Genomic DNA, 27,688 nt, shown 5'->3' on the forward strand with positions numbered 1-27,688 from the left:
CTATTTCCTAAATTTTTTTCTGCTGTACACAGTGCAGTGGCCACATACAGCATATACTTTTTAAAGTTTAATCAGCATTACTAACATATTCTCCGTAATCAAGCCAAGATTTGTATTGTTTGCAGTTTCCCCAGTGTGAATGTTCCCACTTTCGTCAATTTAAAACTTCCAATGTGATAGCACTGAACGTGGAGTTTGTAAGTTGACGGTAGCGCACCAATATATTCTTTTTCCACTATAGTGATACAGTAGCCACAAGCTTCAAGAACATAGAAGAAAAATGTAGTGAGATGACTAAGAAGTTAGAAGTTTTTATATATTTTTAAACCGTTCAATTGTGGTAAAATTACATAAAGTAAACTGCACATATTTTAAATGTACATTTTAATGGTTTGATACATGCTTACAACGGAAACCAAAATTTTCCTGCTCCCTATTTTCACTCAGCCTTCTCCACATATAAAATTATTGATACAATGACATATCATTTGTTACTTCTAATATACACAAAAATGGAAAAGACTGTATTAGGAAGCTGGATGAACCCCTTTCCAGTCTGCCACCATTATTTATCATTTCTTGGCCATTGTTTCATTCATCTCCATACACGCTAGTGGATTGTTCTACTTTTAATCCCAGACATAACATATAATGCATAACCTCTTCAGGATGCATTTTCAGAAATGGAGTGCTCCTTCATAACTCTAATAACTATCACATAAAATGGAAACACTTAAGAATTTGGAAGTATGCTCAGTTTTCTCAACTGTCTCAAAAATGTATTTAAGGCAGACTAATTACTGTGAGGATCCAAAATGTTTTCTTAGGGTTTTTGGTAGCTGTGTCGCACTAAGTCTCTTAACCTTTAAGTCTCACTTGCCATTTTTATTATTTGTTGATCAGAATTAGGCGGATTGTAGATGTGGTTTATTGAATCTCTGATACTGTTTAACTGGTCACCCTTTCCCCATAATCCTGTGCAGTAGATATTAATGAGGTAGGTGATTAAAGTTTGGTCCCAGCAAAGTGTGTGATGGTGACTATTGGGTAAATAAAAATAAACTCTCTGGACTCAGAAATCCTCTCCTCAAAGGTGGTAGTGACAGAAAACACTTTTCTTATTGAGTAAGCATTAAACCAGAGTTTGATGTGTATCACAGGTCATATGCTAAGAAATTGCAAAGGCTGAAAAAAAACTCCACCTTATGTAGCTAAGCAGATACAACTCGTTACATACATGTTTTGATGATAATAACTAGTCGCCTAGCTCTAGTACCCGTGCCATGCCCAGTCACTGGCTGAGAACAGCTTTCTGAGAGTGGCTTTTGGAACGCTGTGGTGGCTCCCAAGGCAGCACAGCTGGGGGCTGTTGGCCAACTACACTCAGAGCAGGATACATCATAAAGGAAGAACTGAGCAGCCTACTTTCATGGCTGCCCAGAACTGAAACTATATGGATAATATTTGATTAATTTTAAATATGGTTTGGTCAGAGCAAAGAGGCAACAGAATAATCCTTTGGAAGGTCTCTCAGATTCTTAAACTTCCATCTGATTCCTTGTCTTAAAACCATCAAAGTAGGTCTACTCTAAAAGTAAGAAATAGGCCCAGAAAACAAACAAAAAAATAGTCAAGAGAATTTGACTGTACCACTTGTCACACATGGTTCTTCTTCTAAATTTATCTGGCAATTGGGGTGACTATTGTGAAAGGAAAATAAAAATGGAGTCGATATTGCTCAGGGCTGTCTAAAATGGAGCCGGGAATCTATTAAGGAAGTGTGACTTATGCACCTCTCAGCCTGGATGGAATCTGATCTTTTGACTACTTATTGTCCTAATGAGGCCATCCAGAACATCTGCCAGAAAGTCAAGATTCTTATCAAACCCTCATCCTAAAATAATTCATGACAGCCTGTCTACTTATCAGACCCAAACCCTAAAATAACTCCTGATTGCTTAAGGACAAATAGTTCCTAAATTGCATCAGACTCAATCACAATTCTCAAGAGGCAGCTTTAACAAACTCAGAGCTTTTTGTCTTTGTAAGCCCCTTACTCTCTTCTCCTGGAACATCTTTTGGGGTTACCTGAATCTGTGTCTCCTGAATTGCAGACTCCAAATAAACTCTTTTCCTTTTTTATAACGTTTTTTTGTTTGTTTGGTTTGGGTTTTTTTGGCCATGTTGGGTTTTCGTTGCTGCGCGCGGGCTTTCTCTGTTTGTAGTGAGTGGGGGCTATTCTTCACTGCAGTGCGTGGGCTTCTTGTAGTAGCTTGTCTTGTTGCAGAGCATGGGCTGTAGGTACGCGGACTTCAGTAGCTGCGGCTTACAGGCTCAATAGTTGTGGCACATGGACTTAGTTGCTCCGCGGCATGTGGGATCTTCCCAGACCAGGGCTTGAACCCATGTCCCCTGCATTGGCAGGTGGATTCTTAACCACTGCACCACCAGGGAAGTCCCTAAACTCTTCTTATTTGCAGCCTCCTACATTGTTTTTTGGTTGGCATTACATGGTGTCAGAAGGGGGATACAGAGCGACCTGCAAAAGCCTTTACCAACTCTTAACTAACACTGCCTTGGATTCAGTTAAGGTGCCTGCAAGAGCCTGTTATACTTTATCATCTCCTTGGTGATCCCAGGTCGTGGTGGTGAGTCCTCCTGTACCTAAGCCACCCATGTTGGTAGAAGTTCTAGTTTATTTGGGTGTCCTCTATTGCCGGCTTCTGTCCTCTAGGATTTTGTTTCCAGTTTTGAGTGGCCTCCAGCATTTTGCTTCCTGTTTGTTTTTTGGGATTTTTTTTATTTTATTGAAATATAGTTGATTTACAATGTGTTAATTTCTTCTGTGCAGCAAAGTGACTCAGTTATACATATATATGTATAATCTTATTCATATTCCTTTCTACTGTGGTTTGTCGCAGGATATTGAGTATAGTTCCCTGTGCTATATAATAGGACCTTGTTGTTTATCCATCCTTTTTATAATAGTTTGCCTCTGCTAATCCCATACCCCCAATCCTTCCCTCTACTCCCCGCCCTCCGCCTTGGCAACCACACGTCTATTCTCTATGTCTGTGCGTCTGTTTTTCTTTTGTAGCATACCCATTCCACAGGCAGGGAAACTGAGTGTCCAGAACCAGGGGACAGTCCTGTGGCTGGGAAGAGGCAGAGCAGAGACCCGAACCCCTGTGGCAGAAGTATCTCAGGGCGCCTCCTGTGCAGACAGGTGCCCTGGGCAGTTCCCTGCTGGCTGAAGACACAGGTGTAGCCGCCAGGTAGGACCCCAAGCAGGGATCAGAGCTACTATGGGAAGGGGCCCCTCAGCCCCTGGAACTCTCTCCTGTTGTTGCAGTCTCCCCAAGGGCACTGCCACCACTCTCCAGGGTATCAGGACTCCAACAGCTACCTCCTTGGGGGCCTTACTATGGGCCCGGCCCTATGCATCCTCCCAGAGCCCCTGAGGCAGCTCCATCATTAGCCCCGTTTTGCACTGGGGGAAACTGAGGATGTGTGGGACTGAAGGGGGTATCTCTTACTGTGACCCCGGCAGAGGTGGGGATGCAAAAATCAATCACAGGCTCACCCACTGTGTCCCCCCTCCCTCTGGCCTGGTTGCACCCCAAGAAACCTCTCCTTATTCCCTCGGGCTCCTCTTAGGAGCCTTCTCAACCTCTTCCCTGTTGCCCTGCAGATCCTCTCCCAGATGCTGATGGTCCCTGTGTTAATTTGCTAAGGTTGACAAAACATGGCACCATAGTCCGGGCGCTTTAAACAACAGAAAATTATTTCCTCACAATTCCAGAGGGTAGAAGTCTGGGATCAAGAGGTTAACAGTGGTTTCTTTGGAGGCTTGTAAATAGCTGTCCTATTCCTCTGTCTTTACATGGTCTTCCCTCTGACATGGCTCCCCACCCCCACAGGCATGCAGCACCTTCCCCAGGTGTCACCCCAAACACGTGACTTGCTGCGACATGTGAGTCATCCCAAGGCTGTTGGTCTTCCTACTAACATCACCTCAGGGCGTCTTCTCCAATCAGTGCCCCATTACTCAGCTGTCACTGTTGTGGACATTGGAAGAGATGCTAAGGACTAAGAATGTCTGCTGTAACACTCCCCTGTCCCTGTCCCCATGGTTCTTCTTCTCCCTCCAGCTGGTGGATTTGGTCCTCCCCAACACTCTAGGTAAAAAGCAAACCAATGACTGCTAATCCCTAAGAATATTCCTGCTCCCTCTTGGGGAACTAAACTTGACCACCATTCCCTGAATGGGCTAGATGAAGTCTGGCCTGTCTTGTAAATCCTGCATCATTCACATATCACAGGATGACACTGTCCCACACTTGTTACACCGTGTCCCCAGATATATATAGGCAGGTCATATCCAATACCTGAAACGTTTGTTTCCAGGCTGTGTTATGGTGTGGTAGCAAAACACAGTCACACTATTTGTGTTTCTAGGTGTGTCACATACAAATTATTTTATTTGACAAATACACACGTAAAAAACAAGGGATTTACTTCTCCCTGTTGAAAGTGGGGAAAGAGATTTCCTTCCTCTCCCTCAGACCATTTACCTTAGAAAACTTGCAGGAACTGTCTCATCTCTTTTAAAATGCATGTCTTTGAAGACTAGAGAGGACTTTTTTCAGCTGGTCTTTTTTTTCTTCCAGTTTTAGGACTCAGAAATGTCTTTCTCAAGAACGTGCTTTCTCAAACTGCAGACATCAGGGAGGTAGCTCATTTATCAGTTCTTGTGTGAGGATAGGAATCTCATCTTAGTGGATGCTGTGCTCCAACTTAAAAAACTACCTCCTATTACAAAGATGAGAAGTTTGTGTTTCCTGTGGCTAAAACCAATAAGCAAACACAGATAGTCACCCCAATTACCAGGTAAAATTAGAACTCTGTGTGACAAATGTTACTGTCAACTCCTCTTACTTGAGGACTAGGTATTGTTTATCTTGAATATACATATGCAGTGGGTTGTATCTGTTTGGATAAATAGGGGAGTTAGGTGTTTTCTGTCTTTGCAGTTTCCTAGTGGATTGCCTGTGATGCACGAGTACTTTGCTTTAATGCTTATTCAATAATAAAAGTGGTTTTCTGTCTCTACTACCATTGTGGAAAGGATTACCAGGTTGGGAGAGATTTTTGTTTTTATTTCCCTAACAGTCATCATCAGGCACCTGACTGCAGGGATCAAACCTCATCACCCATCTCATCAACATCTAGTATACAGGATATATGGGGGGAGGGTGACCAGTTAAACAGTATTAGAGACTCATTAAGACCCATCTTGAATGTGCCAAATTCTGATGAACCAATGACAGCAAATTATGAGAAACAAATAAGAATTTTAAAAGATAAGTGGACCCCACATGTTAAGAGATCTGTGAGACACAGCTACTGAACCCTGTAAGGATATATTTTGGATTCTGATTGCAACTAATTTGACTTAAGAAACAAACACATTTTTTAGACAATTCAGCATTGATACAATATTTATATTTTTCTGATAACTATTGTGTTATGAAAAATCCATTCTGAAGAGATTATGCATTAAATGATACCATGTCTGGAATTAGTACAGTAGTTCCCCCTTATCTGCAGCAGATGCGTTCCAAGACCTCCATATAGATGCCTGAAACTACAGATAGTACCGAACCCTATATGTACTATGTTTCTTCCTATACATACATACCTATGACAAAGATGATAACAATAGCTGTAATAAAAGTTAAATGAATGTGGTGTCTCTCTCAAAATAGCTTATTGTACTGTAGTTGCCCTTTTTGTGATGATGTGAGACGATACAATGCCTATGTGGATTCACTGGACAAAGGGATGATTCATGCTGTGGGTGGGACGAAGAGGGCAGTGAGAGAGTGCAGCATACAAAAAGGCACGCAATTTAAAACTCATGACTTATTTCTGGAGTTCTCTATTTAATATTTTCAGACCTTAGGTGACCTTGGGTCACTGAAACCCCAAAAAGCAAATCTGTGAATAGGGGAGAGACTGTGGTAAACTAAGGCACTGGTGTAAACGGGGATAGATGAAATACGAATGGCCATGAAATGATGGAAGATGGGGATAGATTCATCTGGTTTCATAACAGTCTTTTTTTTCATAACAGTCTTTTTTCATAACAAAAATATATATGCCCTTGTATCAGTAATTTTATATGCTGAGAGGATAAATTTTAAAAGGCAGGAGGAAACTTGGTTTCAGGGTTGTAAGCATGCATCAGTAGATCAAAAGGTAGATTTTAAGTTTGTGTGGTTTAAACTGTTTTCAATGTATAGTGCATCATCTGCAAACACTGACAGTTTTACTTCTTCCTTTCCATTTGGATTCCTTTTATTTTGTTTTCTTCTGATTGCTGTGGCAAGAACTTCCATACTCTGTTAAACAAAAGTGACAAGAGTGGGCATCCTTGTCTTGTTCCTCATATTAGAGGAAATGCTTTTAGCTTTTCACCATTGAGTATGATGTTACCTGTGGGCTTATATATGGCCTTTATTATTTTGAGGTATGTTTCCTTTATGCCCACTTTCTGGAGAGTTTTTATCATAAATGGATGTCAAATTTTGTCAAAACTTTCTCTGCATCTATTAAAATGAAATGTTTTTATTCTTTAATTGTTAATGTGGTATATCACATAGATTTGTGGATATTGAAAAATCCTTCCATCCCTGGGATAAATTCCATTTGATCATGGTGTATGATCCTTTTGATGTATTGTTGGATTCAATTTGCTGATATTTTGTTGAGGATTTTTGCATCTCTGTTCATCAGTGATATTGACCTGTAATTTTCCTTTTTTGTGATACCTTTGGTTTTGCTAGCAGGGTGATGCTTGCCTGGTAGAACGAGTTTGGAAGCATTCTTTCCTCTGCAATTTTTGGGGAATAGTTTGAGAAGGATAGGTGTTAACTCTTCTCTAAATTTTTGGTAGAATTCACCTGTGAAGCCATCTGGTCTTGGACTTTGGTTTTCTGGGAGTTTTAAAACTAGTGATTGAATTTCCTTACTGGTAACTGCTCTGTTCACATTTTCTATTTCTTCCTGGTTCTTGGGAGATTGTAACTTTCTAAGAATTTGTCCATTTCTTCTATGTTGTCCATTTTATTGGCATATAGTTGTTTGTAGTAGCCTCTTATGATCCTTTGTATTTTCATGGTTTCAGTTTAACTTCTCCTTTTTCATTTCTGATTTTATTGATTTGGGCCCTCTCCCCTTTTTTTCTTGATGAATCTGGCTAAAGGTTTATACATTTTGTTTATCTTTTCAAAGAACCAGCTTTTGGTTTCATTGATCTTTTCTATTTTTTTTTGGCTCTAATTCATGTCTTTCTGCTCTGATCTTTATCATTTCTTTTCCTCCTTCTAACTTTTCATTTTGTTCTTTCTCTAGTTCTATTAGGTATAAGGTTAGATTATTTGAGATTTTTCTTGTTTCCAGAGGTAAGATTGTATTGCTATAAACTTCCCTCTTAGAATTGCTTTTGCTGCATCCCATAGGTTTTGGATCTTTGTGCTTTCGTTCTTTTTTTTCATTTCTGCCTCGTTTTTTTGTTTGTTTCTTTCTTTGCTGCACTGTGCGGCTTGTGGGATCTTAGTTCACTGACCAGGGATCAAACCCAGGCCCTTGACAGTGAAAGCATAGAGTCCTAACCACTGGACCACCAGGGAATTCTCTGTCTCTAGATATTTTTTGATTTCCTCTTTGATTTCTTCAGTGATCCATTGGTTGTTTAGTAGCATATTGTTTAGCTTCCACATGTTTGTGTTTTTTACAGTTTTTTTCTTGTAGTGGATTTCTAATCTCATAATGTCGTGATTGGAAAAGATACTTGATATGATTTCAATTTTCTTAAATTTACCAAGGCTTGCTTTGTGGCCCACCATATTATTAATCCTGGAGAATATTCCATGTGAATTTGAAAAGAATGTGTATTCTGCTGCTTGTGGTTGGAATGCTTTATAAATATCAATTAAGTCCATCTGGTCTAATGTTTCATTTAAGGCCTGTGTTTCCTTACTGATTTACTGTATGGGTGATCTGTCCATTGATGAAACTGGGCTGTTAAAGTCCCCCACTACTGTGTTACTGTTGATTTCTCCTTTTATGGTTGTTAGTATTTTACTTATATATTGAGGTGCTCCTATGTTGAGTGCATATATATATTTACAGTTGTTATATCTTCTTCTTGATTGATCCCTTCATCATTATGTGGTGTCCTTCTTTTGACTCTTTTTTTTGTTGGAGTATAATTGCTTAACAATGGTGTGTTAGTTTCTGCTTTATAACAAAATGAATCAGTTATACATATACATATGTTCCCATATCCCCTCCCTCTTGCGTCTCCCTCCCTCCCACCCTCCCTATCCCACCCCTCCAGGCGGTCAAAAAACACCAAGCTGATCTCCCTGTGCTATGCAGCTGCTTCCCACTAGCTATCTACCTTATGTTTGGTAGTGTATATATGTCCATGCCTCTCTTTCGCTTTGTCACAGCTTACCCTTCCCCCTCCCCATATCCTCAAGTCCATTCTCTAGTAGGTCTGTGTCTTTATTCCTGTCTTACCCCTAGGTTCTTCATGACATTTTTTTTCTTCTTAAATTCCACATATATGTGTTAGCATACGGTATTTGTCTTTCTCTTTCTGACTTACTTCACTCTGAATGACAGACTCTAGGTCTATCCACCTCATTACAAATAGCTCAATTTCGTTTGTTTTTATGGCTGAGTAATATTCCATTGTACATATGTGCCACATCTTCTTTATCCATTCATCCGATGATGGACACTTAGGTTGTTTCCATCTCCGGGCTATTGTAAATAGGGCTGCTATGAACATTTTGGTGCATGACTCTTTTTGAATTATGGTTTTCTCAGGGTATATGCCCAGTAGTGGGATTGCTGGGTCATATGGTAGTTCTATTTGTAGTTTTTTAAGGAACCTCCATACTGTTCTCCTTAGTGGCTGTACCAGTTCACATTCCCACCAGCAGTGTAAGAGTGTTCCCTTTTTTCCACACCCTCTCCAGCATTTATTGTTTCTAGATTTTTTGATGATGGCCATTCTGACTGGTGTGAGATGATATCTCATTCTAGTTTTGATTTGCATTTCTCTAATGATTAATGATGTTGAGCATTGTTTCATGTGTTTGTTGGCAATCTGTATATCTTCTGTGGAGAAATGTCTATTTAGGTCTTCTGCCCATTTTTGGATTGGGTTGTTTGTTTTTTTTGTTATTGAGCTGCATGAGCTGCTTATAAATTTTGGAGATTAATCCTTTGTCAGTTGCTTCATTTGCAAATATTTTCTCCCATTCTGAGGGTTGTCTTTTGGTCTTGTTTATGGTTTCCTTTGCTGTGCAAAAGCTTTTAAGTTTCAATAGGTCCCATGTGTTTATTTTTGTTTTTATTTCCATTTCTCTAGGAGGTGGGTCAAAAAGGATCTTGATGTGATTTATGTCATAGAGTGTTCTGCCTATGTTTTCCTCTAGGAGTTTGATAGTTTCTGGCCTTACATTTAGGTCTTTAATCCATTTTGAGCTTATTTTTGTCTATGGTGTTAGGGAGTGATCTAATCTCATACTTTTACATATCCCTGTCCAGTTTTCCCACACCACTTATTGAAGAGGCTGTCCTTTCTCCACTGTACATTCCTGCCTCCTTTATCAAAGATAAGGTGACCATATGTGCGTGGGTTTATCTCTGGGCTTTCTATCCTGTTCCATTGATCTATCTTTCTGTTTTTGTGCCAGTACCATACTGTCTTGATTACTGTAGCTTTGTAGTATGGTCTGAAGTCAGGGAGCCTGATTCCTCCAGCTTCATTTTTCGTTCTCAAGATTGCTTTGGCTATTCGGGGTCTTTTGTGTTTCCATACAAATTGTGAAATTTTTTGTTCTAGTTCTGTGAAAAAATGCCAGTGGTAGTTTGATAGGGATTGCATTGAATCTGGAGATTGCTTTGGGTAGTAGAGTCATTTTCACAATGTTGATTCTTCCAATCCAAGAACATGGTATATCTCTCCATCTATTTGTATCATCTTTAATTTCTTTCATCAGTGTCTTATAATTTTCTGCATACAGGTCTTTTGTCTCCTTAGGTAGGTTTATTCCTAGATATTTTATTCTTTTTGTTGCAGTGGTAAATGGGAGTGTTTTCTTGATTTCACTTTCAGATTTTTCATCATTAGTATATAGGAATGCCAGAGATTTCTGTGCATTAATTTTGTATCCTGCTACTTTACCAAATTCATTGATTAGCTCTAGTAGTTTTCTGGTAGCATCTTTAGGATTCTCTATGTATAAGTATCATATCATCTGCAAACAGTGACAGCTTTACTTCTTCTTTTCTGATTTGGATTCCTTTTATTTCCTTTTCTTCTCTGATTGCTGTGGCTAAAACTTCCAAAACTATGTTGAATAAGAGTGGTGAGAGTGGGCACCCTTGTCTTGTTCCTGATCTTAGTGGAAATGGTTTCAGTTTTTCACCATTGAGGATGATGTTGGCTTTGGTTTTGTCATATATGGCCTTTATTATGTTGAGGAGTGTTCCCTCTATGCCTACTTTCTGCAGGGTTTTTATCATAAATGGGTGTTGAATTTTGTCGAAAGCTTTCTCTGCATCTATTGAGATGATCATATGGTTTTTTTCCTTCAATTTGTTAATATGGTGTATCACGTTGATTGATTTGCGTATATTGAAGAGTCCTTGCATTCCTGGAATCGACCCCACTTGATCATGGTGTATGATCCTTTTAATGTGCTGTTGGATTCTGTTTGCTTGTATTTTGTTGAGGATTTTTGCATCTATGTTCATCAGTGATATTGGCCTGTAGTTTTCTTTCTTTGTGACATCGTTGTCTGCTTTTGGTATCAAGGTGATGGTGGCCTCGTAGAATGAGTTTGGGAGTGTTCCTCCCTCTGCTATATTTTGGAAGAGTTTGAGAAGGATAGGTGTTAGCTCTTCTCTAAATGTTTGATAGAATTTGCCTGTGAAGCCATCTGGTCCTGGGCTTTTGTTTGATGGAAGATTTTTAATCACAGTTTCAATTTCAGTGCTTGTGATTGGTCTATTCATATTTTCTATTTCTTCCTGAGTCAGTCTTGGCAGGTTGTGCATTTCTAAGAATTTGTCCATTTCTTCCAGATTGTCCATTTTATTGGCATAGAGTTGCTTATAGTAATCTCTCATGATCTTTTGTATTTCCGCAGTGTCAGTTGTTACTTCTCCTTTTTCATTTCTAATTCTATTGATTTGAGTCTTCTCCCTTTTTTTCTTGATGAGTCTGGCTAATGGTTTATCAATTTTGTTTATCTTCTCAAAGAACCAGCTTTTAGTTTTATTGATCTTTGCTATCATTTCCTTCATTTCTTTTTCATTTATTTCTGATCTGATTTTTATGATTTCTTTCCTTCTGCTAACTTTGGGGTGTTTTTGTTCTTCTTTCTGTAATTGCTTTAGGTGTAAGGTTAGGTTGTTTATTCGAGATGTTTCCTGTTTCTTAAGGTGGGATTGTATTGCTATAAACTTCCCTCTTAGAACTGCTTTTGCTGCTTCCCATAGGTTTTGGGTCGTCATGTCTCCAGTGTCATTTGTTTCTAGGTATTTTTTTATTTCCTCTTTGATTTCTTCAGTGATCACTTCGTTATTAAGTAGTGTATTGTTTAGCCTCCATGTGTTTGTACTTTTTACAGATCTTTTCCTTTAATTGATATCTAGTCTCTTAGCATTGTGCTCGGAAAAGATACTTGATACAACTTCAATTTTCTTAAATTTACCAAGGCTTGATTTGTGAACCAAGATATGATCTATCCTGGAGAATGTTCCATGAGCACTTGAGAAAAATGTGTATTCTGTTGTTTTTGGATGAAATGTCCTATAAATATCAATTAAGTTCATCTTGTTTAATGTATCATTTAAAGCTTGTGTTTCCTTATTTATTTTCATTTTGGATGATCTGTCCGTTGGTGAAAGTGGGGTGTTAAAGTCCCCTACTATGAATGTGTTACTGTCGATTTCCCCTTTTATGGCTGTTAGTATTTGCCTTATGTATTGAGGTGCTCCTATGTTGGGTGCATAAATATTTACGATTGTTATGTCTTCTTCTTGGGTTGATCCCTTGATCATTATGTAGTGTCCTTCTTTGTCCCTTCTAGTAGTCTTTATTTTAAAGTCTATTTTGTCTGATATGAGAATTGCTACTCCAGCTTTCTTTTGGTTTCCATTTGCATGGAATATCTTTTTCCATCTCCTTACTTTCAGTCTGTGTGTGTCTCTAGGTCTGAAGTGGGTCTCTTGTAGACAGCATATATATGGGTCTTGTTTTTGTATCCATTCAGCCAATCTGTGTCTTTTGGTGGGAGCATTTAGTCCATTTACATTTAAGGTAATTATCGATACGTATGTTCCTATTCCCATTTTCTTAATTGTTTTGGGTTTGTTATTGTAGGTCTTTTCCTTCTGTTGTGTTTCTTGCCTAGAGAAGTTCCTTTAGCATTTGTTGTAAAGCTGGTTTGGTGGTGCTGAACTCTCTCAGCTTTTGCTTGTCTGTAAACGCTTTAATTTCTCCATCAAATCTGAATGAGATCCTTGCTGGGTAGAGTAATCTTGGTTGCAGGTTTTTCTCCTTCATCACTTTAAATATGTCCTGCCAGTCCCTTCTGGCTTGCAGAGTTTCTGCTGAAAGATCAGCTGTTAACCTTATGGGGATTCCCTTGTGTGTTATTTGTTGTTTTTCCCTTGCTGCTTTTAATATGTTTTCTTTGTATTTAATTTTTGACAGTTTGATTAATATGTGTCTTGGTGTATTTCTCCTTGGATTTATTCTGTATGGGACTCTCTGTGCCTCCTGGACTTGATTAACTATTTCCTTTCCCATATTAGGGAAGTTTTCAACTATAATCTCTTCAAATATTTTCTCAGTCCCTTTCTTTTTCTCTTCTTCTTCTGGAACCCCTATAATTCGAATGTTGGTGCGTTTAATGTTGTCCCAGAGGTCTCTGAGACTGTCCTCAGTTCTTTTCATTCTTTTTTCTTTCTTCTGCTCTGCAGTAGTTATTTCCACTATTTTATCTTCCACGTCACTTATCCGTTCTTCTGCCTCAGTTATTCTGCTATTGATCCCATCTAGAGTATTTTTAATTTCATTTATTGTGTTTCTAATCATTGCTTGATTCATCTTTATTTCTTCTAGGTCCTTGTTAACTGTTTCTTGCATTTTGTCTATTCTGTTTCCAAGATTTTGGATCATCTTTACTATCATTATTCTGAATTCTTTTCCAGGTAGACTGCCTATTTCCTCTTCATTTGTTAGGTCTGGTGGGTTTTTATCTTGCTCCTTCACCTGCTGTGTGTTTTTCTGTCTTCTCATTTTGCTTATCTTACTGTGTTTGGGGTCTCCTTTTTGCAGGCTGCAGGTTCGTAGTTCCTGTTGTTTTTGGTGTCTGTCCCCAGTGGCTAAGGTTGGTTCAGTGGGTTGTGTAGGCTTCTTGGTGGAGGGGACTTGTGCCTGTGTTCTGGTGGATGAGGCTGGATCTTGTCTTTCTGGTGGGCAGGTCCACGTCTGGTGGTGTGTTTTGGGGTGTCTGTGGACTTTTTATGATTTTAGGCAGCCTCTCTGCTAATGGGTGGCGTTGTGTTCCTGTCTTGCTAGTTGTTTGGCATAGGGTGTCCAGCACTGTAGCTTGCTGGTCGTTGAGTGAAGCTGGGTGCTGGTGTTGAGATGGAGATCTCTGGAAGATTTTCGCCGTTTGATATTATGAGGAGCTGGGAGGTCTCTTGTGGACCCGTGTCCTGAAGTTGGCTCTCCCACCTCAGAGGCACAGCACTGACTCCTGGCTGCAGCACCAAGAACCTTTCATCCACACAGCTCCTCAATTTGGGATGATTCGTTGTCTATTCATGTATTCCACAGATGCAGGGTACATCAAGTTGATTGCGGAGCTTTAATCCACTGCTTCTGAGGCTGCTTCTCCTCATGGCGGATGCTCCAAGCAGGCGGGTTTCGAGGCCCCGACCCGCTCCACGCAGGCCCGAGTGCAGCAACCACCTGCAAGCACCAGCGGTCTCACTCCCAGTAGCTGTTCCGCGAGCCGTTAGGCCTGCGCAGAATTTCAAACCCCTTTTGACTCTTGTAACAGTCTATTTTAACATCTGTTTTGTCTGATATGAGTATTGCTATTCCAGCCCTCTTTTGATTTCCATTTGCATGGAATACCCTTTTCAATCTCCTCACTTTCAGTCTGTAGGTGTCCCTAGATCTGCAGTGGCTCTCTTGTAGACAGCCTATATACTGGTCTTATTTTTGTACCCATTCAGCCAGTCTGTGTCTTTTGGTTGGAGCATTTAATCTGTTTACATTTAAGGTAATTATCAATATGTATGTTCTTATTGCTGTTTTCGTAATTGTTTTGGATTTGTTTTTGTAGGTCTTTTTTCTCCCCTTCCTCTTTTGTTCTCTTCTCTTCTGATTTACTGAGACTTTTTTTTTTTTTTTTTTTTGGTTGTCCTGTGTGGCTTGCAGGATCTTAGTTCACTGACCAGAGATTGAACCTGGGCCCACAGCAGTGAAAGCGCTGAGTCCTAACCACTGGATAGCCAGGGAACTCCCTCTTCTCTTGTGATTTGATGACTAACTTTAATGTTGTGTTTTGGATTCCTTTTTTTTTTTTTTTTTTTTGGTGTGTGTATCTATTGTAGATTTTTGGTTTGTGATTACCATGAGATTTGATAAAGCAGTCTATATAAACAAGATCGTTTTAAGTTGCTGCTCTTTTCATTTCAAATGCATCTCCAGTATCCTGCATTTGTACTCTCCTCATGATTGCTGGTTTTGATATTGTATTTGTGTTTGGTTGCTTTCCTACTTTTTCTGTATGTTTGCCTTTACCCGTGAGTTTTTCCATTCGTAATTTTCTTGTTTCTAGTTGTGGCCTTTTTCTTTCCTGTTCTTTTTTTCTCCACCTACAGAAGTTCCTTTAGCATTTGCTGCAAAGCTGGTCCAGTGCTGCTGAATTCTCTTAGCTTTTGCTTGTCTGTAAAGCTTTTGATTTCTCCTTCAAATCTGAATGAGATTGCTGGGTAGAGTATTCTTGGTTGTAGTTTCTTCCCTTTCATCACTTTCAGTATATGGTTCTAGTACCTTCTGGCCTGCAGAGTTTCCGTTGAAAAATTAGCTGATACCTTATAGGAATTCCATTGTATGTTATTTGTTGCTTTTCCCTTGTTGCTTTTTTTATCTTTGTCTTTAATTTTTGTCAGTTTGACTACTATGTGTCTCAGCATGTTCCTCCTTTGGTTTATCTTGACTGGGGCTCTCTGCACTTCCTGGAGTTGGGTGACTGCTTCCTTTCCCATGTTAGGGAAGTTTTCAGCTATTATCTTTTCAAATATTTTCTCAGGTCCTTTCTCTCTTCTCCTTCTGGGAGCCGTACAATGTGAATGTTGGTGTGTTTAATGTTGTCCCAGAGGTCTTTTATACTGTCCTCATTTCTTTTCATTCCTTTTTCTTTATTCTGTTCCATGGCAGAGATTTCCACCATTCTGTCTTCCAGCTCATTCCAGCCTTTCTTCTGACTCATTTATTCTGCTGTCGATTCTGTCTAGTGTATTTTTCACTTTAGTTATCTTATTGTTCATCTCTGTTTGTTTAGATCTTCTAGCTCTGTTAATCATTTCTTTTGTCTTCTCAGTCTGTGCCTCCATTCTTTTTGTAAGATCTTGGATCATCTTTACTGTCTTTACTCTGAATACTTTTTTGGATATATCAAGTATCTCTCCACTTCACTTAGTTGTTCTTCTGGGGCTTTATCTTGTTCCTTCGTTTGGGATATATTCCTCTGCCGTCTCATTTTGTCTAACTTTCTGTGATTGTGGTCTCCGTTCTGCAGGCTGCATGGTTGTAGTTCTTGCTTCTCGTGTCTACCCCTTAGAGGATGAGGCTGGTCTAAGAAGCTTGTGCAGGCTTTCTGGTGGGAGGAACTCGTTCGTGCCCACTGGTGGATGGATCTGGGTCTTGTCCCTCTGGTGGCCAGGGCCGTGTCAAGGGGTGTATTTAGTGGGAAGCAGTGAGCTCAGGAAGACTTTAGGCAGCCTATCTGCTGATGGATGCGGATGTGTTCCTGCCCTGTTGGTTTGGTCTGAGGAGTCCCAGCACTGGAGCCTATAGGTTGGGTAGGGCCAGGTCTTGGTGAGAAAACAGCAGCCTCCAGGAGGGCTCATGCCAATGAGAATCCCCCAGAACTACCACCACCAGTGTCTTTGTCCCTGCATTGAGCCACAGTCACCCCCCACCTCTATAGGAGACTCTCCAATACCACCAGGTAGGTCTGGCCTAGGGTATGTATGCTCTCTCCAAGAGTGGAGTTTCTGTTTCCCAAAGTCCTGTGGAGTTCCTGCGATCAAACCCCACTGGTCTTTAAAGCCAGATACTCTGGGGACTCCTGCTCCAGATGCCACACCTCCAAGCTGGGGAGCCTGATGTGGAGCTCAGAACTTTCACTGCTGTGGGGGAACCTCTTCGATATTATTATTTTCCAGTTTGTGCTTTGCCCACCTGGTGGGTATGGGATTGGATTTTTATCACAATTGAGCCCCTCCTACCATCTCATTGTGGTTTCTTCTGTGTCTTTGGATGTAGGATAATTTTTTTGGTAGGTTCCATTGTTTTTCTGTTGTTATTTGCTGTGTTGTGATCACAGCAGTTAGTTGTGATTTTGGTGTTTTAGTGAGAGGAGGTGAGCTGACATCCTTCTCTGGCACCATTGTTTTTTTTTTTTTTTTGCAGTACGTGGGCCTCTCACTGCTGTGGCCTCTCCCGTTGCGGAGCACAGGCTCCGGACGCGCAGGCCCAGCAGCCATGGCTCATGGGCCCAGCCGCTCCGTGGCATGTGGGATCTTCCCGGACCGGGGCATGAACCCGTGTCCCCTGCATTGGCAGGCGGACTCTCAACCACTGCTCCACCAGGGAAGCCCCACGCTTTTGTTTTTTTTTTTTTGGCACCGTTATTTTTAATAAGAGTTTGTGCCTAACAGTTTAAAGACCTCTGGCCACATGTATTTGTAGAACAAGAGTTTCCTGAATCTGGTCCTTTTGCTTATTATTTCTCTGTTTCTCCCTCAGGTGCAGCCTTTAAGTAGTCATAATAAACCAGGTGAAGGCATCTCAGGGTGTGGGGGTACAAACGGCCAGCGGCACCTCTTCCTGCTATTCTCTTGGTGTTGGTAGTGGTGGTATTTTTAGGCTGAGTGGTAAACTTCAGGCTCATTTTTCTATTAATGAAAAGAAATTGGCTGTGGAAACATAGGCATATAAGGAATAATATAACAAATATACCACCTCCCCCCACTTCTGACTTAAAGAAGATATTTTTCTTTAAGCTGATGCATAGGAACCATATTTTTCTACCTTCACTGTCCAGGATTTCATTAAGAAAATGGGATTCATGCTCCCAAGGAATTTGTGTGAGAATCAAATGAGAGTGTATAAACAAAGCATGGCACGTGGCAGGTTCTCAAAAATTGTAGCTGTTAGTATGAACACTTCCATACTTATTGCTATTCTTTTACTTATTTTTTTTAATATTTATTTTTGGCTGTGTTTGGTGTTCGTTGATGCACACAGGCTTTCTGTAGTTGCAGCGAGCGGGGGCTACTCTTTGTTGTGGTGCGTGGGCTTCTTATTGTGGTGGCTTCTCTTGTTGTGGAGCACAGACTCTAGACACACGGGCTTCAGTAGTTGTAGCTTGCAGGCTCAGTAGTTGTGGCTCACGGGCTCTAGAGTGCAGGCTCAGTCGTTGTGGCGCATGGGCTTAGTTGCTCCGCGGCATTTGGGATCTTCCTGGACCAGGGCTTGAACCCATGTCCCCTGAATTGGCAGGCGGATTCTTAACCACTGCGCCACCTATTGCTATTCTTATTAGCCCCAAGTAGAGCCTGGTTACAGAAGCTGGAAAAGGTCAGAGCTGTGGAAAGGAAAGGGGTGACTTGGCATTCAGTGATGGGTGGGAAGAGGCAAAGTTTCAGAAGAGAGTTGAAGTAAAGCCCTTGGGGTTTCCGATGCTGACGTCTTGGAGCCCTTGTTTTGCTCCTGTGTGGAGGAGGCAGGCAGCCACATGGTCTGCATTGTGAACCCCAGTGTGGAAGTACCCACTACTTTCAGTGAGTCAGAGGCTCTGCTTCCTGCATGTCGCAGCAGCCTGGCTTCTCCCAATGCGAGTGTGGACCCAGCTGCGTGCTGTGCCACCGAACAGGCTAGAAAGCATAGAGGCTGTTCTTTCAGAATGTTGTGTGTCCCAGGAGATGTTTGTTCAGTTCTTCAGTGAAGATGTATGAAGCCCTTGAACAGTATCACTAAGATATTAGTGGGCCTTGTCTTTCATCACATTCTTTTTGGAAAGAGCAGCAATGAAGCTCTTAAGTCTCCACCAAATCCACTCTTTTTAAAAGATGCCATTCCTGAGACCTCCAGGCCACACCCATCTCTGTGCTGTCTGAAAGTCAATTTATTCCTGTTATTTTTTTTTTCTAGATTATTCTGTCTCCTGGTTTGGGTTTTAGTTCTTAGGATTGGGAGCTTCTGGAAGCTTGTTTGTCCTTCTGTGTTTTTTGTTTTTATTTTGGCTGTGCCAAAAGTCTTCTGGGATCTTAGTTCCCTGACCACGGATTGAACCCGGGCCACAGCAGTGAAAGTGTGAAAAGGCCAACTCTTAACCACTGGACCATCAGGGAATTCCCATTCTGTTGTTTTTATTTGAGCTGTAAACACAGTCAACCAATAACCCCTCCTGTGGGAGAGAAGGGCCTTCTGAGGATTCTTTCCAATATTCGATCCCAGGTGTGGATTTTGTCTTTTTACAGAAATTGTCCTGTCCTGTCGCTTTATGTTGAAAGGGTACTTCAGATCTTTTTGGAACACGGTAAAATTTAGGACATAAGGAGAGACATTCATGTATTATTTTCTTCTGAGTTTGATAGACATTATTGTATTTCACCAAAGCCAAGATTTCATCCATTATAAGAAGAACCACTATTTTATGTACCTCTAAAAAAGTACACTACCCACTAAACCATGTCACACAGTCATTTAAAAAATCCTGATTTCAGAGAAGTGAAAAAGGATGTGTGTTTTAAAACTGACGAGGTGTGATGTACAAAACTGGGCAGGCAGAATGACCCAGGAGTCAGAGTTCAGACGAGCACAGCTGTATTCCACCGGGGCTTTCACAACGTGTCTGACACCCATCACTGAACTGCTCCTCATCTGTCCGCACCTGCTTTGTGACCCATCTACTTCCAGTGTGCCAGTTGGTGCAGTGTTAAGTCCAGTTGTCTGAGCCAGACATCTGAGTATAGACGGGACTCCTTCCCTGCCGTCCCGCCTACAACTAACTCCCGGTGCTTGATTCTGCCACTAGAATGTCTGTACTGCCTCTTCCCAATGACCCAGCCTCACAACCATTGCCCTGGCGCAGGACTCAACTTTGTCTTACAGGAATGTCCCAGGAGTTTCCCAACAGGACCCTCTACATCCAGGCTCACCACCTCCAATTGAATCACTGCATGGCCGACCACTGAAACATCCCTGCCTAGTGAGTGCCCATCTGTGCTCTTAACTGTCCTGGAAAGATGTCCACGAAATCGGGGAGTCCACTGAATTTATTTCAATCCATGGCATCAATGCCCCAGACTCTTTTGCACATTCCAGCCCTGTCTGGCAGGTTTGTCACTATCTTCCACACAGGAGCACACACTCGAAAAGCAGACACTCTTTGGCCCTTTCCCCAGATCTGCAGGTGTTGCCCATCCTGTCTATTCAGATGTTTATGTATTTTGAGTGTAGTTGATGCTTTTCTAGTTCTATGTCTTATGTAAGTAAATATTCTTTATCCCATGTGTATTCAGCAAATATTTTTCTCTGCCAGTTTCAAGGTTTTCTTTTTTTTTTTTTTTTGTATTCATTACCTCCATTTTTTTGTGGCTGCACTTTTGGCTTTCAGATTAAGGTATGTCAGCGAGGAGAAATGTTCATTTAATAAAGTACATGTTGTTGCTTTTTGTTTCCTCTTGTGTGAGGGCTCTTCAGGGTGTGTGTTGAAAATTACAGCTTGTGACTGACATGACCAGACACATGGCTGTGTCGATTTTCTTTGGGAAAATGTGGAGCTGCATCCACATGGAGGGTAGCTAAGTTTCCTCTGGACCTGCTGGAAGGTGCTGGCCTGGTAGGGAAAGGTGAGGAAATGAGGGGAAGATGTTTCCTGACGGGGGCTGCTGGTTGGGGGCACTGGGGGCAGGGAGGTCCATCTCAGAGGTCCCAGCAGAGGAATAAATGGGGGAGGAAAATTGTGAATTTTAGTCAGTCTTGTGTGGGGTGGGGAAGGAGTCTGGTGCCCTCTTTTAGGTTCATGATGTACCATATTTTAGGTCTTTTTATTTTGTTAGCATGACTGTCCTTTCACTACTCTAGGTCCCTGGCAGCATTGTCTTCAGCTAAGACACCAGGGACGTGTGTGTTCTTCCTGGGGTCTCTCGACTCTTCCCCACAGACCGATGGATTTATTTCTGGGATCACCTTTCAATTCCATTCATCTCAGTATATATCCTCATGCCAGTTTCACCGTGTTTCATTTACCAGGGGCTGTGTTCAGAGCATTTGAAAGTGGTAGGTCTGAGCCTTCAATCTTGAGGTTTTTGGGTTTTTTTTAATAACTCTGGTAGAGCTGTGGGGTCTGTTGACATTCCATATTTCGGGGGGTTCTCTTCTCCCCTTTGCTGATATGTACACTCCCCTCCCCTTTGCGGAGGCACACATATATTGAAGACCTCTTGATTCCTTTAAGGTGTAGACAGCATGAGTGGAACTTCCGAGCAAGACATTGTTTTTGTTTTTGTTTGTATACAGGTTTTCAAAGCAACTGCGTGAACACTTGGAGGCCTACGAGGTGGTCTGCAGGTGTTAGCCTATTTTGGCTTTGGCAAATGCTACCCAGTGGTGTCTCTATGGGCTGTAATATGGGTTTCATCAGCAAGAAAGGAGAGTTGCTGTTGTTCCTCATCCTCCAGTGATGGGTATCATGATCTCGGGAGGTTAGCAGGACTAAGAGGTGCGTACTGCTGTCTTGTGGTTGTAATTTTGCATTCCTCATAAATCCGATCGGGATCATATTTCTGTCCACTGATGTAATATCTGTATACCTTTGTAGGCCAAGTGTCTCTTCATATCTTGACTTACCTTGAATGGAGCTTTTGTTTTCAAGTTCTTTGTCTACTCTGAGGAAAAATTATTTATCTTTGATCTGTGTTTGGCAAATATGTTTTTTCTTCCAGTTTGTGGCTTGTTTTCCGGCTTTGGGCATAAGGTATTTCAGCATGGAGAAATTTTCATTTAAAAAAGTAATTGTTGGGCTTCCCTGGTGGTGCAGCGGTTGAGAGTCCGCCTGCCGGTGCAGGGGACACGGGTTCATGCCCTGGTCTGGGAAGATCCCACATGCCGCGGAGCAGCTGGGCCCATAAGCCATGGCCGCTGAGCCTGCGTGTCTGGAACCTGTGCTCCACAACGGGAGAGGCCACAACAGCGAGAGGCCCATGTACCGCAAAAAAAAACACACAAAAAAACAGGTAATTGTTACTTTTTGTTTTCTCTAGTGTGAGGGCTCTTCATGATGTGTGTTGAAAATCACAGCTCATGATGGACGTGATGAGACCCATGGCCATGCCAATATTCTTCTCTGTCATCCTCTGTAATTTTTTATGGTTTTTTGTATATTTTCAATTTGCATGCAGACAATTTGGAGTGACTTTTAGCGTGAGTCGTAAAGTCTGTGCCTACATTCGTTTCGTGGCACGTGGTTCCTAACTGTCCTATGATTAGGATTCCAGAAGTCCTGGGATATTGGCCTCCATCCCTTGGAACTTGGAGAGTGTGGTGCATTGAGCGGGACTGCCTGCAAAAACTTCAGCCTCCACTGTAGTGGGAGTGGGTGCCCCCTGCATTTTCCCAGTTGGCCAGAGGAGGGTGACAAACCAGCCTCTCTCACCAGTGCGGGATCTTCCTCTTCTGCCCACAGGCTTGGCCTTGTGCACAGCTCACAGGCGTTAGGTCTCTCCAAGACAGGCCAGGGCTTTGGCTTCGGGAAAATGCAGAGCTGCATCCATATGGAGGTTAGCTAGGTTTCCTCTAGACCTGCTGGGACGTCTGGCCTGATAGGGAAAGGTGAGGAAATGGTGGGGCGGGGGGATGTTTCCTGACGGGCTGCTGGTTGGGGTTACTGGGGGCAGGGAGGTCTGTCTCAGAGGCCCCAGCAGAGGAAAAATGGGGAGGAAGATTGTGACTTTTCGTCTTGTTTGGGGTGGGGAAGGAGTCCAGTGTCCTCTTTTAGGGTCATGATGTTCCATATTCTAGGTCTTTTTCTGGTTGTTAGGGTGACTGTCCTTTCACTGCTCTAGGTCCCTGGCAGCTTTTGTCTTCAGCTAACACACCAGAGATGTGTGTGTTCTTGCTGGGGTCTCTCGACTATTCCTTACAGACAGATGGGTTTATTTCTGGGAGATCCTTTGAATTCCATTCATCTCAATATACCTCCTTATGCCAGTTTCACTGTGTTTCATTTCTTGGGGTTCTGTTCAGAACATTTGAAAGTGGGAGGTCTGAGCCTTCTATTTTGAGGTGTTTATTTTTTAAATAATTATGTTAAGCTGTGGGGTCCATTGACATTCCATATTTCGGGGTGTCCTGTTCTGCTCCCCTTTGCTGAGGCACACATGTATTGAAGACCTCTTGATTCCATTAAGGTGTAGACAGTATGAGTGGAGCTTCTGTGCAAAACATTTTGTTTTCATTTGGTTACGGGTTTTCAAATCAATAGTGTGAATGCTGGCAGACCTGCCTGGTGGTGTGCAGGTGTTAGACTATTTTGGCTTTGGCAAATGGTAGCCAGTGGTGTCTCTGTGGGCTGTTATATGGGTTTCATCAGCAAGAAAGGAGAGTTGCTGTTGTTCCCCATTCTCCAGAGATGGGTATCATCATTTCGGGAGGAGGTTAGCAGGAGAGTTGCTGTTGTTCCCCATTCTCCAGAGATGGGTATCATCATTTCGGGAGGAGGTTAGCAGGACTCAGAGGTGTGTAGTGCTGTCTTGTGGTTGTAATTTTGCATTCCTCATAAGGTCCAATCTGGATCATATTTCTGTCCACTTATGTATTGTCTGCATATCTTCATAGGCCCAGTGTCTCTTCAGATCTTGACTTATCTTGAATCGAGCTGTTTTTTTTTCTAGTTCTCTGTCTTCTCTGAGGAAAATTTCTTTATCCAATCTGTGTTTGGCAAATAAGTTTTTTCTTCCAGTTTGTGGCTTGTCTTCTGGCTTTCGGCATAAGGTATTTCAGCATGGAGAAATTTTCATTTAGTAAAGTAATTGTTGTCACTTTTTGTTTCCTTTTGTGTGAGGGCTCTTCACGATGTGTGTTGAAACTCACAGCTCATGATGGACGTGATGAGACCCATGGACATGCCGAGATTCTTCTCTGTCATTCTGTGTAATTTTTTATGGTTTTTTGTATATTTTCAATTTGCCTGCAGACAATTTGGAGTGACTTTTAGTGTGAGTCATAAAGTCTGTATCTACATTCGTTTTGTGGCACGTGGTTCCTAACTGTCCTATGATTAGGGTTCCAGAAGACCTGGGATATTGGCCTCCATCCCTTGGAACTTGGAGAGTGTGGTGCATTGAGCGGGACTGCCTGCAAAAATTTCAGCCTCCACTGTAGTGGGAGTGGGTGCCCCCTGCATTTTCCCAGTTGGCCAGAGGAGGGTGACAAACCAGCCTCTCTCACCAGTGCGGGATCTTCCTCTTCTGCCCACAGGCTTGGCCTTGTGCACAGCTCACAGGCGTTAGGTCTCTCCAAGACAGGCCAGGGCTTTGGCTTCGGGAAAATGCAGAGCTGCATCTATATGGAGGTTAGCTAGGTTTCCTCTAGACCTGCTGGGACGTCTGGCCTGGTAGGGAAAGGTGAGGAAATGGTGGGGTGGGGGGATGTTTCCTGATGGGCTGCTGGTTGGGGTTACTGGGGGCAGGGAGGTCTGTCTCAGAGGCCCCAGCAGAGGAAAAATGGGGAGGAAGATTGTGACTTTTCATCTTGTTTGGGGTGGGGAAGGAGTCCAGTTTCCTCTTTTAGGGTCATGATGTTCCATATTCTAGGTCTTTTTCTTGTTGTTGTTAGAGTGACTGTCCTTTCACTGCTCTAGATCCCTGGCAGCTTTTATCTTCAGCTAACACACCAGAGATGTGTGTGTTCTTGCTGGGGTCTCTCGACTATTCCTTACAAACTGATGGGTTTACTTCTGGGAGATCCTTTGAGTTCCATTCATCTCAATATACCTCCTTATGCCAGTTTCACTGTGTTTCATTTCTTGGGGTTCTGTTCAGAACATTTGAAAGTGGGAGGTCTGAGCCTTCTATTTTGAGGTGTTTATTTTTTAAATAATTATGTTAAGCTGTGGGGTCCATTGACATTCCATATTTCGGGGTGTCCTGTTCTGCTCCCCTTTGTGGAGGCACAGATGTATTGAAGATCTCTTGATTCTTTTAAGGTGTAGACAGTATGAGGGCAGCCACGGGTCTGGTCACATAGCTCATGAAGCAGGATTTGGAACAAGAGCCCTCCACAAGAGGAAACAAACAGCAGTAACACCTGATGCATGTGTTATTATTTTCTGTGAATTACCTTCCTCCCCAAGCAAAAAGAGAAGCCACACACTGAGAGAAATATATATTTCCCAAACATATATCAGTTAAAATTTTACTCAGTTTGTGAAAGGAATGAGAAACCAAACAGCTACATTCAGAATGGGTAAAGATCTGAACAGACACCTGACCTGAGATGATCTTCAGATAATAAAGAAGTGCAGACAACAATATGACTTGGGACAGGAGTCAAGATTTCAGACTAGGTTGATGCAGAATTCGCATCTCTGCACAACTAGGGCACCTACCAGGCACCGGTGGGGGACCTTGGACACCTAACGGGATGGGAGGGACCCCCAGCGACTGGGTAGGACATGGGGCGTGGCAGGGGAGTGAGGGGTGAGGAGAAGAGGAGGTGGGCCTGTACTGGCGACCCTGAGGGGTGGCTGGGGGAGAAGGTATCCTGTTCCCAATGGGGGAGATTGGGGGACCGTTGGGAGGGCAGAGCATCAAAAGGGAGCATGGGACTTCCCTGGTGGCGCAGTGGTTGAGAATCTGCCTGCCAATGCAGGGGACACGGGTTCGAGCCCTGGTCTGGGAAGGTCCCACATGCCACGGAGCAACTAGGCCCGTGAGCCACACTACTGAGCCTGCGCGTCTGGAGCCTGTGCTCCGCAACAAGAGAGGCCATGATAGTGAGAGGCCTGCGCACCGTGATGAAGAGTGGCCCCTGCTCACCACAACTAGAGAAAGCCCTTGCACAGAAATGAAGACCCAACACAGCCAAAAATGAATAAAATTTTTAAAAAAACGGAGCGTGGCCAGGTTTCCCCTGCCCTCTTGGGCCCCCAGGAGCCTGCTGAGTTCCTGGTCCTGATACTCTGCTCACAGAGGCCCCCTCCAGCCACACAGGTCCGAAGGGAGTGGGAGGGAGGGAAGGGGGAGCAAAAGTACAGGCTGGACCTACAGAACTGGCACCCCCTGAGGGGTGGTTGTGGGAGGGGAGGAGTTCCTACACCCATGGTTGGGGTCCAGCAGGAATGTGGGAGACCCTGGGGGAGACATGGGGGTTTGCGGAGGAACAGAAGGGAACACGGGCAGTGATTTCCCTGTCCACTTAGGCACCGGGGAGCCTGTTGGGCTCCCAGGCCTAATCCTCTGCCCTCAGAGCCTCCCTACTGCCCACAGACCCAAGCCCTGCCCCTACACCCCCAGGGCCTACCTCTATACTCAGAGACCCCCTCTAACACACTGGGCCTAAACCCCACCCACACACCCTCGCTGAGGGCCTTACCTCCAAATTCCAGAACTCCACACTCTGTAGGCTGCCTCTCCACTTCTGGGCAGGTGCTAAGCAGAGGCCCCGCCACACACTTGAATGTCGCTCTACCTGGGCTCTGCCCCCAAGGCCTTTTCTGGCTGCCTGGGTCCTGTGCCTAGGCTCCGCCTCACACTCAAACGTCACCCCACCCACCCACCTAGGTCCTGCCCCACCCTAAACCCTGCCCCTGCCTGAGTTCCACCTCTGCCTACACTCCACACCAGCCACACCACCCTGTAGCCAAGGCTTTTTTTTTTTTTCCTCTTTTAGATTGGGGTTCTGTTCTACCTTGTTGATTCACTGATGTTGATCCCTTTATATATTTTTTCTAATCTTTTATTCTTCTAATTTTATTTTTTATACTTTGTTACTGTTCTGCTGCTTTTGGCTTTTTTTTTCTGTTGTGGTTTTGTTTTACCTTATTGCAGTTTCAATTATTTTTTTTACATATACATATATATATAATTTTTTTTTTTTTGCTGTAGGCGGGCCTCTCACTGTTGTGGCCTCTCCCATTGTGGAGCACAGGCTCCAGACCCGCAGGCTCAGCAGCCATGGCTCACGGGTGCAGCCGCTCCGTGGCATGTGGGATCCTCCCGGACCGGGGCACGAACCTGCGTCCCCTGCATCGGCAGGCAGACTCTCAACCACTGCACCATCAGGGAAGCCCCCAATATATTTTTATCTTTCTAATTTTATTTTGTTTTTAATTTTTTGTGATTTGTTTTGTTTTTTTGCTTCACCACGTGGCTTGCAGGATTTTTGTTCCCAGGCCAGAGGTCAGACCCAAGCTCCTGTGGTGGGATCTTCGACTCCAAACCACTGGACTAACAGAGAACCTCAGACCCCAGGGAATATTAATCAGAGTGAGGCCTCCTGGAGGTCCTCATCTTGGCACCAAGACCCGGTTCTATCTAACTGCCTGCTAACTCCAGTGCTGGAAGCCTCAGGCCAAACAACCAGTAAGACAGGAATACAGCCCCACCCGTAAAAAAAAAAAAAAAAAGTGGCAGACGAAAGAGCAAGGTAAAAACCTACAATACCAAGTAAATGAAAACAGAATAGGCAGCCTACCTGAAAAAGAATTCAGAGTACTGACAGTAAAGATGATCCAAAATCTCGGAAACAGAATGGAGAAAATACAAGAAACATTTAACAAGGATCTAGAGGAACTAAAGAGCAAACAAACAGTGATAACACAATAACTGAAATTTAAAATGCTCTAGAATCAATAGTAGAATAACTGAGGCAGAAGAACGGATAAGTGACCTGGAAGATAAGATAGTGGAAATAACTGCCCCAGAGCAGAATAAAGAAAAAAGAATGAAAAGAATTGAGGACAGTCTCAGAGACCATTGGGACAACATTAAACTCACCAACATTCGAATTATAGTGGTCCCAGAAGAGGAAGAGAAAAAGAAAGGGTCTGAGGAAATATTTGAAGAGATTATAGTTGAAAACTTCCCTAACGTGGAAAAGAAAATAGTCATTCAAGTCCAGGAAGTTCAGAGAGTCCCATACAGGATAAACCCAAAGAGAAACATGCCGAGACACATATTAATCAAACTATCAAAAATTAAATACAAAGAAAAAATATTAAAAACAGCAAGAGAAAAGCAACAAATAACATACAAGGGAATCCCCATAAGGTTAACAGCTGATCTT

General features: G+C 42.6%; 1 protein-coding gene across 1 annotated transcript in view; it reads left to right on the forward strand.

Moving 5' to 3' along the window:
* The window catches only part of LOC309794850 (zinc finger protein 416-like), a gene marked incomplete at its 5' end in the record, with an annotated part of 36,427 nt that extends 9,069 nt beyond the window's left edge, over nt 1–27,358 (forward strand). Inside the window, 2 exons of the mRNA XM_082606720.1 lie at nt 18,551–21,125; nt 26,781–27,358. The remainder of the gene's footprint in view (nt 1–18,550; nt 21,126–26,780) is intronic.
* Between the last annotated feature and the right edge of the window lie 330 nt (nt 27,359–27,688).

Source organism: Mesoplodon mirus (assembly GCF_964341445.2).
Source record: "Mesoplodon mirus genome assembly, chromosome: 19".
NCBI classification, from domain to species: domain Eukaryota; kingdom Metazoa; phylum Chordata; class Mammalia; order Artiodactyla; family Ziphiidae; genus Mesoplodon; species Mesoplodon mirus.